Genomic DNA, 12777 nt, shown 5'->3' with positions numbered 1-12777 from the left:
ATTGTCATGCTGGAATACCCATCCACGACCCATTTTCAATGCCCTGGCTGAGGGAAGGAGGTTCTCACCCAAGATTTGACGGTATATGGCCCCGTCCATCATCCCTTTGATGTGGTGAAGTTGTCCTGTCCCCTTAGCAGAAAAACACCCCCAAAGCATAATGTTTCCACCTCCATGTTTGACGGTGGGGATGGTGTTCTTGGGGTCATAGGCAGCATTCCTCCTCCTCCAAACACGGCGAGTTGAGTTGATGCCAAAGAGCTCGATTTTGGTCTCATCTGACCACAACACTTTCACCCAGTTCTCCTCTGAATCATTCAGATGTTCATTGGCAAACTTCAGGGCCTGTATATATGCTTTCTTGAGCAGGGGGATCTTGCGGGCGCTGCAGGATTTCAGTCCTTCACAGCGTAGTGTGTTACTAATTGTTTTCTTGGTGACTATGGTCCCAGCTGCCTTGAGATCATTGACAAGATCCTCCCGTGTAGTTCTGGCCTGATTCCTCACCGTTCTCATGATCATTGCAACTCCACGAGGTGAGATCTTGCATGGAGCCCCAGGCCGAGGGAGATTGACAGTTCTTTTGTGTTTCTTCCATTTGCGAATAATCACACCAACTGTTGTCACCTTCTCACCAAGCTGCTTGGTGATGGTCTTGTAGCCCATTCCAGCCTTGTGTAGGTCTACAATCTTGTCCCTGACATCCTTGGAGAGCTCTTTGGTCTTGGCCATGGTGGAGAGTTTGGAATCTGATTGATTGATTGCTTCTGAGGACAGGTGTCTTTTATGCAGGTAACAAGCTGAGATTAGGAGCACTCCCTTTAAGAGTGTGCTCCTAATCTCAGCTCGTTACCTGTATAAAAGACACCTGGGAGCCAGAAATCTCTCTGATTGAGAGGGGGTCAAATACTTATTTCCCTCATTAAAATGCAAATCAATTTATAACATTTTTTACATGCTTTTTTCTGGATTTGTTGTTGTTATTCTGTCTCTCACTGTTCAAATAAACCTACCATTAAAATTATAGACTGATCATTTCTTTGTCAGTGGGCAAACATACAAAATCAGCAGGGGATCAAATACTTTTTTTCCTCACTGTACAGAAGATAGCCCTATTTGGTAAAATTCCAAGTCCATATTATAGCAAGAACAGCTCAAATAAGCAAAGAGAAATGACAGTCCATCATTATGTTAAGAATATGAAGGTCAGTCAATCCGGAAAATTTCAAGAATTTTGAACGTTTCTTCAAGTGATGAACTGGCTCTCATGAGGACCGCCACAGGAAAGGAAGACCCAGATTTACCTCTGCTGCGGAGGATAAATTCATTAGAGTTAACTGCACCTCAGATCACAGCCCAAATAAATGCTTCACAGAGTTCAAGTAACAGACACATCTCAACATCAACTATTCAGATGAGATTGTGTGAATCAGGCCTTCATGGTCGAATTGCTGCAAAGAAACCACTACTAAAGGACACCAATAAGAAGAAGAGACAAGATGAAGAGCAATGGACATTTGACCGGTGGAAATCTGTCCTTTGGTCTGATTAGACCAAATTTGAGATTTTTGTTTCCAACCGCCGTGTCTTTGTGAGACGCAGAGTAGGTGAACAGATGATCTCCGCATGTGTAGTTCCCACCGTGAAGCATGGAGGAGGTGCTTTGCTGGTGACACTGTCAGTAATTTATTTAGAATTCAAGGTACACTTAACCAGCATGGCTACCACAGTATTCTGCAGCGATCACATCTGGTTTGCATTTAGTGGGACTATCATTTGTTCTTCTACAGGACAATGACCCAAAACACACCTCCAGGCTGTATAAGGGCTATTTGACCAAGAAGGAGAGCGATGGATTGCTGCATCACATGACCTGGCCTCCACAATCACCTGACCTTAACCCAATTGAGATGGTTTGGGATGTGTTGGACCGCAGAGTGAAGGAAAAGCAGCCAACAAGTGCTCAGCATATGTGGGTATTCCTTCAAGACTGTTGGAAAAGCATTCCTCATGAAGCTGGTTGAGAGAATGCGGTGCGCTATAGCCGATCAGAGCTACAGTAGGCCTTTTTACAAACAAGCCATTTACCACACGGGCCTGCCATCATTCACTTTGAACCTTACTGTGTGTTTACAGGAAGTTGCAACAGCGCGACTTTAGATCATTAGAACGCATTCGCCAAAAGCCAGAAAATACACCTGAATGGATTTCTGCAAATATGTAAACACCGCAGGGGTCCTCTTCCATTTGGGAACTTTACAGTCCTATTGATCAAACAACCATGAAGAGGTAGGCTCTCTCTCCCTCAGTTATGCACATCAACAACAACAAGATCAACAACTAATGCTAGCCAGAGCAAGATGAGCTAAAATCTAAAGAAGGAAAATTAGATAAACCCACTCAAACCTTTTCAACTAGTTGGCAATCAAAATTGCACCGATAAACGATGGGGAATTGTAGCCTCCTCGTCCCAACCAAGCACCCAAGCTAACTAGCTAAAGCTAGCTACTTCCAGACACAAATGAGGGAGCACCTCACTCTGACCATTTTACTCGCCGTAGCAGAGCTGGTTAGGCTGTTTACATGTTATCTAGAGAGTCCTTGACTAACTATTACTTTTTTTGCCCATGTTTACTGACACCGGTCATATTCAGCGGGTGTTGCACATTCGTAAATTCAGTAGTTCTGAAAACGGAGTAGATAATGATAGTGAATTTGCGAACGCAACAGATATGCTAACTGGATAACAGTCGTTCAAGTTCTTGCTAGCTAACCAAATAACAGCTGCATCTCTAGCTGTGTATAGCCACCGAAAAACGATATGAGGGGGAAAAGGTCAGTCACTCACCCACTCCTCCAATGGCATGACATGACGTCCTCCTAGCAGATAGCTGTCTAGCTAATGTTAGGCTCTGTGTTTTTAGTTTGCTACATACAGTGCATTCGGAAAGTATTCAGAACCCTTGACTTTTTCCACATTTTGTCACAATACAGCCTTATTCTAAAATTGATTAAATAGTTTTCCCCCTCATCAATCTATACACAATACCCCATAATGTCAAAGCAAAAACAGGTGTTTAGATTTGTTTAAGACAGAAGTATCACTTTTACATAAGTATTCAGACCTTTTTTCCCAGGTCTCTCCAGAGATGTTCGATCGGGGTCAAGTCAAGGACATTCAGAGACTTGTCCCGAAGCCACTCCTGCGTTGTTTTGGCTGTGTGCTTAGGGTTATTGTCCTGTTGGAAGGTGAACCTTCACCCCAGTCTGAGGTCCTGAGCGCTCTGGAGCAGGTTTTTATCAAGGATCGCTCTGTACTTTGCTCTGTTAATCTTTCCCTTGATTCTGACTAGTCTCCCAGTCCCTGCCACTGAAGAACATCCCCACAGCCAGGGGCGGTGTGTTCATTAGGGCGATATGGGCGACGCACTGCCAAACGGGAAAAGGAAGGGATTTTTTTTCTAATCAATTATATCACGGCAACAGTAGTTATCAGTGTTGTAATCTAGACGTCTGATCTGCCACAGTGCCACTAAATGTCCAATCAGGCTAAAGTCGTGCTTCAAATGGCCCCCCCCCCCTTTTGGGGGCGATTTCAGTCAGGTTGAAAATCGCCCAGAAGTCTGTCATAGACTCCCATGTAAAATCTATTTTTTTCAAATATCAGAGCTTTCAATACAATCTCTATGGGTTTCTGAGGGCTTGCACTTACGCGCTTTCGTCATACGTAACATAACCATGAACGTAACTAAGAAAAGAGCGGGTAGCAGCGTCTCTGTTGCGACCTGCAGTGTGTGTGACGTTTGGTGTGGCGTTATCTTATGTTTTTAATCTTATGTTTTTAATTTGTACACTTAGTGGCGTTATTTTATGTTTTTAATTTGTACACTTAGTTTACAAACATTCTGCCAACCATGGATTTCCAGTGGTGGGGTGTTGGACTGATCTTGTTGATCGTGTACATACCCGCTACGAACGGACTAAATAATGAAAACGCTGCTGGCAGCGGAATCCAATACAGCAGGGAGTTTTTACTACAATGCAACTCAAATACCAACGCGATGGATATCCCAATGGCCCATCTAATACCTGATTGTCTGCGAGTGGATTACAAACCCAAATGCAAACGTGGAAAACGCGGGGAATCAGACAACGACTTAAAAAAATTAAGAACAAACTTCCCTTACCCACCACCTTGCTGATTAATGCCCAGTCACTGAGGGGGAAAGCGGATGAGTTGTCAGCGAATCTGCGCTTCCAACACGAATATCGGGAGGCCTGTTTGCTGGCATTTACTGAGACTTGGCTGGATGACAGAGTCCCCGGACAGAGAAGTGGAGCCGGCCGGCTTCACCCTGGTCAGAGCGGACCGCGATCTGACAGTCACAGGGAAACTTCACGGCGGGGGCGTCTGTCAGGGACCAGTGGTGTAAATCGATCCTGGTAAGAGAGCGACTCTGTACCCCCGACATTGAACTGCTTTCTGTGTCACTGCGACCTTACTATCTGCCCCGTGAGTTCCCCCAATTGTTTGTTACCGTTGTGTACATTCAACCAAAAGCTAATATAACAAAGGCATCAGAGATTATTTATAATCTGTCACAGAAACTGGAATCCATCTACCCCGACGCACCCACATTTATTTTAGGGGATTTTAACAACTGTACCTTGCACAAAGTCTTGCGCACATACCATCAGTATGTGAAATGTCACACTAGGAAAAATAGGACTCTTGATTTGTGCTATGGGACAATACCAAAGGCGTTCTCTGCCACCACCAGTTTGAGTTAGCTTTGCGAGGCAAAGATGAAACTGAGGGCTCCACCAACCCTGGTAAGCCAACACTTTTGAGATCAGTCAATAAATGCTTCTGGTATTGACTTATATGCTGCCCCTGTCTTCATGTTGTTGCTGGACATATCTTTTTTAAAATGTGTGTAGGTCACCTAAATCATCAGAAAAATTGCCCCCCCTGAGAATTTTTTCAGGAGCCGCCACTGCCCACAGCATAATGCTGCCACCACCATGCTTCACCATAGCGATGGTGCCAGGTTTCCTCCAGACGTGACGCTTGGCATTCAGGTCAAAGAGTTCCATCTTGGTTTCATCAGACCAGACAATCTTCTTTCTCATGGTCTGAGAGTCCTTTAGGTGCCTTTTGGCAAACTCCAAGCGGGCTGTCATGTGTCTTTTACTGAGGAGTGGCTTCCGTCTGGCCACTCTACCATAAAGGCCTGATTGGTGGAGTGCTGCAGAGAGGACTGTCCTTCTGGAACATTCTCCCATCGCCACAGATGAACTCTGGAGCTCTGTCAGAGGTTCTTAGTCACCTCCCTGACCAAGGCCCTTCTCCCCCGATTGCTCAGTTTGGCCGGGCGGCCAGCTCCAGGAAGAGACTTGGTTGTTCCAAACTTCCTCCTTTTAGGAATTATGAAGGCCACTGTGTTTTTTGGGACCTTCAATGCTGCAGAAATGTTTTGGTACCCTTCCCCAGATCTGTGCCTCGACACTATCCTGTCTCGGAGCTCTAGTTACATTCATCCGTTTTTGTCCAGAAAATTGAGTAATTGAAACTGAAACAGTGCATCCTGAATGGAGGCAGCAAACAATGTACCAGGCCAGCTGTGATTTACAACCTGATAGCAATATTTTTTGGACTACCAAGAAATGTATTGGTGAATTATATCAATCATGCATTGAACTGCATCCATCTATTCTGCCAACAATGCCTTAGTGTACGTCATGGAACGTTGAGTCAAATATAACCTATTTTTAAAACCTCTTATGAAGTTGGTTTTGTAGCATAAACTGGGAATTTTATATTTTTGCCTGATATTATGATTGTCTGTTTGTTTTCTATCTTTCTTCCACTTTAAACTTTAGATCACCGGTTACTTTGTGTGCTAAATGTGAAATGCTATTTGCAAATGGTGGAAAATAAGTATTTGGTCAATAACAAAAGTTTCTCAATATTTTGTTATATACTCTTTGTTGGCAATGACACAGGTCAAATGTTTTCTGTAAGTCTTCACAAGGTTTTCACACACTGTTGCTGGTATTTTGTCCCATTCCTCCATGCAGATCTCCTCTAGAGCAGTGATGTTTTGGGGCTGTCGCTGGGCAACACGGACTTTCAACTCCCTCCAAAGATTTTCTATGGGGTTGAGATCTGGAGACTGGCTAGGCCACTCCAGGACCTTGAAATGCTTCTTACGAAGCCACTCCTTCGTTGCCCGGGCGGTGTGTTTGGGATCATTGTCATGCTGAAAGACCCAGCCACGTTTCACCTTCAATGCCCTTGCTGATGGAAGGAGGTTTTCACTCAAAATCAGAGGAGCCTCTTAAAGAAGAAGTTACAGGTCTGTGAGAGCCAGAAATCTTGCTTGTTTGTAGGTGACCAAATACTTATTTTCCACCATAATTTGCAAATAAATTCATAAAAAATCCTACAATGTGATTTTCTGGATTTTTCTTTCTCATTTGTCTGTCATAGTTGACATGTACCTATGATGAAAATTACAGGCCTCTCTCATCTTTTTAAGAGGGAGAACTTGCACAATTGGTGGCTGACTAAATACTTTTCCCCCCCACTGTAGGTAGGGGTAAAGTGACTATGCATAGATAATAAACAGCGAGTAGCAGCAGTGTAAAAACAAAGGGGGGTGGGGGGGGGGTGTCAATATAAATAGTCTGGGTGGCCATTTGATTAATTGTTCAACAGTCTTATGGCTTACATTTTAGTCATTTAGCAGACGCTCTTATCCAGAGCGACTTACAGTTAGTGAGTGCATACATTTTTTTTTCTTCATACTGGTCCCCTGTGGGAAACGAACCCACAACCCTGGCGTTGCAAACGCCATGTTCTACCAACTGAGCTATACGGGACTTGGGGGTAGAAGCTGTTGAGGAGCCTTTTGGACCTAGACTTGGCACTCCGGTACTCCTTGCCGTGCGGTAGAAGAGAGAACAGTCTATGACTTGGGTGACTGGAATCTTCGACAATTTCTTGGGCCTTCCTCTGACACCGCCTAGTATATAGGTCCTGGATGGCAGGAAGCTTGGCCCCAGTGATTTACTGGGCCATACGCACTACCCTCTGTAGCGCCTTACAGTCGGATGCTTAGCAGTTGCCATACCAGGTGGTGCTGCAACCGGTCATGATGCTCTCGATGGTGCAGCTGTATAACTTTTTGAAGATCTGGGGACCCATGCCAAATCTTTTCAGTCTCCTAAGGGGGAAAAGGTGTTGTCGTGCCCTCTTCACGACTGTCTTGGTATGTTTGGACTATGATAGTTTGTTGGTGATGTGGACACCAAGGAACTTGAAACTCTCGACCCGCTCCACTACAGCCCCATCGATGTGAATGGGGGCGTGTTCGGCCCTCCTTTTGCTGTAGTCCACGATCAGCTCCTTTGTCTTGCTCACGTTGAGGGAGAGGTTTTTGCCCTGGCAGCACACTGCCAGGTCTCTGACCTCCTCCCTATAGGCTGTCTCATCGTTGTCGGTGATCAGGCCTACCACTGTTGTGTCGTCAGCAAACTTAATGATGGTGTTGGAGTCGTGCTTGGCCACGCGGTCGTGGGTGAGCAGGGAGTACAGGAGGGGACTAAGCACGCACCCCTGAGGGGCCCCCATGTTGAGGATCAGCGTGGCAGATGTGTTGTTGCCTACCCTTACCACCTGGGGTTGGCCCGTCAGGAAGTCCAGGATCATGTTGCGGAGGGAGGTGTTTATTCCCAAGGTCCTTAGCTTAGTGATGAGCTTTGTAGGCACTATTGTGTTGAACGCTGAGCTGTAGTCAATGAACAGCATTCTCACATAGGTGTTCCTTTTGTCCAGGTGGGAAAGGGCAGTGTGGAGTGCGATTGAGATTGCGTCATCTGTGGATCTGTTGGGGCGGTATGCGAATTGGAGTGGGTCTCGGTTTTCCGGAATGATGGTGTTGATGTGAGCTATGACCAGCCTTTCAAAGCACTTCATGGCTACCGACGTGAGTTCTACGGGGCAATAGTAATTTAGGCAGGTTACCTTCGCTTTCTTGGGCACAGAGACTATGGTGGTCTGCTTGAAACATGTTGGTATTACAGACTTGGTCAGGGAGAGGTTGAAAATGTCAGTGAAGACTCGGCTGGTCTCTGGAAGAAATTATGAGTCCTCACTGTACGAGACAGAGTCAAGACCGAGTACGAATGTATTCGACACAGAGACAAGACCGAGACACTCAATATGTGGTCTCGAGCAGGGGCGGTGTGTTCATTAGGGCGATATGGGCGACGCACTGCCAAACGGGAAAAGGAAGGGCTTTTTTTTCTAATCAATTATATCACGGCAACAGTAGTTATCAGTGTTCTAATCTAGACGTCTGATCTGCCACTAAATGTCCAATCAGGCTAAAGTCGTGCTTCAAATGGCCCCGCCCCTTTTGGGGCGATTTCAGTCAGGTTGAAAATCGCCCAGGAGTCTCTCATAGACTCTCATGTAAAATCTTTTTTTTTCTTCAAATATCAGAGCTTTCAATACAATCTCTATGGGTTCCGGGAGGGCTTGCACTTACGCGCTTTCGTCATACGTAACATAAGTAACCATGAACATAACTAAGAAAAGAGCGGGTAGCAGCGTCAATCAATTCACGTACTACTGTCAAGATGGCTAGCTTTGCGAGGCAAAGATGAAACTGAGGGCTCCACCAACCCTGGTATTTTTCTTGGACTTGTCAACTTTGTGGCACAATTAGATGAGGTGTTTGATGACCATCTTAAAAATGTTAAAGTTTTCAAGGGCACATCAAAGACCATTCAAAACGAGCTACTGGAGTGTATGCTAGCGGTCATGAGGGAACATATTGTGGAGGAGGTTCAAGTCGGCGAACTTCGTAGCTATCCAAGCTGACGAGACCACGGACGTTTCTACACAGACACAGCTGGTGCTTGTGCTGAGGTACATAGATAGCAACCACAAAGTGCAGGAGCGCTTTTTTGAGTTCCTTCCCATCTCGGAATCAACCTCAGTCTCAATCGCCAGTGTGCTTTTGGAGAGACTGAACGGTCTTTTTGCCGACGACGAGAAAGTCAAACTCATTGCGCAAGCTTACGATGGAGCCAGTGTGATGAGGGGAGAGAAGGCTGGTGTGCAGCAAAAGGTGCGTGAGCATTTCAAGAATGCCCATTACGTGCATTGCTATGCGCATCAGCTGAGTTTGATCATGCAGCAAGCTAGAACAGTTTCAGTACAAGTAATGTAGCCTCTCTTTCTCTTTGTCCCTCCCTGTCTGTCTCTTTAACACACACACGCCCAAATCAGTTCACAGTTGATGTTGTTTAAAATAGTTATTTTTCATTTTTTTTAAAGTAAAAAAATAAAAAAAATCTGTTCATGTTCATTTTTACAAATCTATACAATTGGCCAGAATATGGTTGTTCATATTTACAAATCTATACAATTGGCCAGAATATGGTTGTTCATTTTTACAAAGCCATACAGATAGCTGTGTTTACCTTTTCTATAAATTATTTTCAAATTCTGTTTTCAGGCAAAATGTCTATCACTGTTCATTTTCACAAATCTATACAAGAGGGCAGAATATGGAAGTCTATAAAAATGTCTTATTACCAATAACTTGCATCAATGTTTTCAGTAGCCTCTATCAAAAGCTCCTGCTTGCTTGTTGTGAATTATGCTCAGGTGCACATATTTCCAATTCAACCATGAGGCCTTTTTGAAGCAAGTAATGTGTATATCAGTATTGACTTATATGCTGCCCCTGTCTTCATGTTGTTGCTGGACATATCTTTTTTAAAATGTGTGTAGGTCACCTAAATCATCAGAAAAATTGCCCCCCCTGAGAATTTTTTCAGGAGCCGCCACTGGTCTCGAGTACTACAACACTGGTAAAATGTGTAAACAATCTTAAAGGAGCCTATTCCCTGAAACAGATTAATAGTAGAACAGATCTCAAGAAAGCATAACTGATATCGGTTAACCCACCCCATTTTCTATACTATTTCCTTTAATTGTGTAGACAGATGCACTTCAATGGGTCTATACTCAATAGTCCTTTGTTAGGCTTGCTTGAGGCAATCATGAGAGGAGAACTCAGACAAAACACACCACAAATCCTTACATTAAGGATATTTACACCGGATTTATGAAACCAAATTTCAATACAATGGCATACCTTCACCACTTTTGATATGTGCCACCCTTGCCGTTCAGTGTACTTTAAAGTCTCACTTTGAATGCAGTGACGCTTTCTCTTTAACCAAATCACATCACATCACAATGTCTGCAGGTCAAAGGCATTCCTGAGCCATGTCCATTTGCCTAGGGCACTGCATTCCAATTTAAGGAATTCCACCCCGCCTCAGGTAATAGCTGTCCACCTCTTCATTGAAAGAACCTTACACACACACACACACACACACACAGCTTGCTGATACTTGGGACATTTGCCCCCTGGGGCATATAGATGTTCTTGATGGGTGTGTGTAGAGGGGGTGGGGGAATAATTTGTGTTTGGGGTTATAGTTGGAGGCTTTGGTCTGTTTAATAACCCATATAAAAAAATTATACTATATATAGAACTTACTATATAATTCTTTAGTAAACTGTACATTTTAGTCATTTAGCAGACGCTCTTATCCAGAGCGACGTACAGTTAGTGAGTGCATACATTTTTATACTGGCCCCACGTGGGAATCGAACCCACAACCCTGGCGTTGCAAACGCCATGCTCTACCAACTGAGCTACATGGGACTACTACTGTACTATGTAGTACTTAGTATAGCATTTTACAGTATACTGTAGAATACTGTAGTAAATACTACAGTATTATCCACAAAAAACACTGTGGTAAATAGTACAGAAATTAATTTGCATATACACTGCCCATTCCCCTCCACTATATCCCAATTTGTGCCACCCATGAGAGTGAGAAACCTACATACCAAGTACAGACCATATATTGTGTTCCCAACAGGTTATAGAAAAGAGCAGAAGCTCTGAACTCTCCGTTCAGAACCCAGTCCTAACTAACTACAGGTTATAGAAATTGTACTGTTTTAGTATTTCTCCAGTAGGTTTTCTCCCCCGTATGTCAAAGATAATAAAATAAACTACAGTCTGCAAAAACACTACAATAAATACTACAGTATACTACAGTCGGCAAAAACACGACATTCATTATTAGTGTATACTACCATTTTATTTTACTACAGTATTTATACTATAGTAAACTGTAAAGACTACAGTATACTACAATAAATACTACAGTATTCACTGTAGTGTTTTTGCAGACTTCCTACCATACACTATAGTATTTCTTCTTGTGGGTACCCTCACCTCTAGCCATTGTACTACCTCGCTCGTCAGCATGTTGGTGCCCGAGACAGTTGTTCCCTTTCATCCTGTGCCTGTCTGAAATGTTGGCGTCCTTTTCCACAACACATTCTTGGCTCCTTTCCTCATTTATATGGTCGGTAGGTGAACCGTCTGAGAGATCGACCCATGAAGCAGATCATTAAAGACATAGCTGCGGGAAGTAGGGGTGCTGAGGGTGCTGTAGCACCCTCTGAAAATCTAAATAAGTAAAAAAGTAGTGCACTGGGCCTTTAATAGTCCTGTATCAGTGGACCGATATAGCTGTGTGTAGCGCAGACACTTTTTTTTTCATAGCTGAGGCGGAGCTTGCATGAACTATTTTCTGCAGTCTGGTTGGCAACTGATTGCCTTCCAACAGCATTTAACAGCATGTTGTTATTACATCCTAGCAATACCTTTGCTTCAATTCACACCTTCACTTGGAAATAATGCTGTTCCTCTTCTATTCCACCCCACTGGGCAAAAACAGGTTGAATAATTTCAACCCCAAAAACCTATGTGACGACGTAGAATCAACGTGGAAAACTAATTGGATTTGCAAAAAATTATCAACCAATGGGTATTTCGTCTTTTTTTCACCCAACTTTTAACCTATATCCAATTACATTATTAATTGTTTTGTTGGATTTCACGTTTAATTCACCTTAGTTGACAACTCAACCAAATGTAAATCAAAACTAGACTTGAACTGACGTCTGTGCCCGGAGGGATATTGGGTGTTATGGCAATAAAGCCCAAGAAAATGTTGAACTGTGATTACTTATTACTTTGTTTTACTGACGATTCAACAACATTAATATTATACTGAGCAAAAATATAAATGCAACATGCAACAATTTTAAAGATTTTACTGAGTTACAGTTCATATAAGGAAATCAGTCAATTGAAATGAATTCATTAGGCCCTAATCTATGGGTTTCACATGACTGGGCACGGGCCCACCCACTTGGGAGCCAGGCCCACCCACTGGGGAGCCAGGCTCAGACAATCAGAATTAGTTTTTCCCCACAAATGGGCTTTATTACAGACAGAAATACTCCTCAGTTTCATCAGCTGTCTGGGTGGCTGGTCTCAAACAATCCTGCAAGTGAAGAAGCCGGATGTGGAGGTCCTGGGCTGGCGTGGTTACACGTGGTCTGCGCTTGTGAGGCCGGTTGGACGTACTGCAGAATTCTCTAAAACAACGTTGGATGTGGCTTATGGTAAAGAAATGAACGTTCAATTATCTGGCAACAACTCTGGTGGACAATCCTGCATTCAACATGCCAATTGCACGTCTGTGGCATTGTGTTGTGTGACAAAACTGCACATCTTAGTGGCCTTTTATTGTGCCCTGCACAAGGTGCACCTGTGTAAGGATCAAGTTGTTTATTCAGCTTCTTGATATGCCACACCTGTC

Source organism: Coregonus clupeaformis, chromosome 18 (genome assembly GCF_020615455.1).
Source record: "Coregonus clupeaformis isolate EN_2021a chromosome 18, ASM2061545v1, whole genome shotgun sequence".
Classification (NCBI taxonomy): Eukaryota; Metazoa; Chordata; class Actinopteri; order Salmoniformes; family Salmonidae; genus Coregonus; species Coregonus clupeaformis.
The sequence above is the reverse complement of the archived record's forward strand: the minus strand, read 5'-3'. Positions refer to the sequence as shown.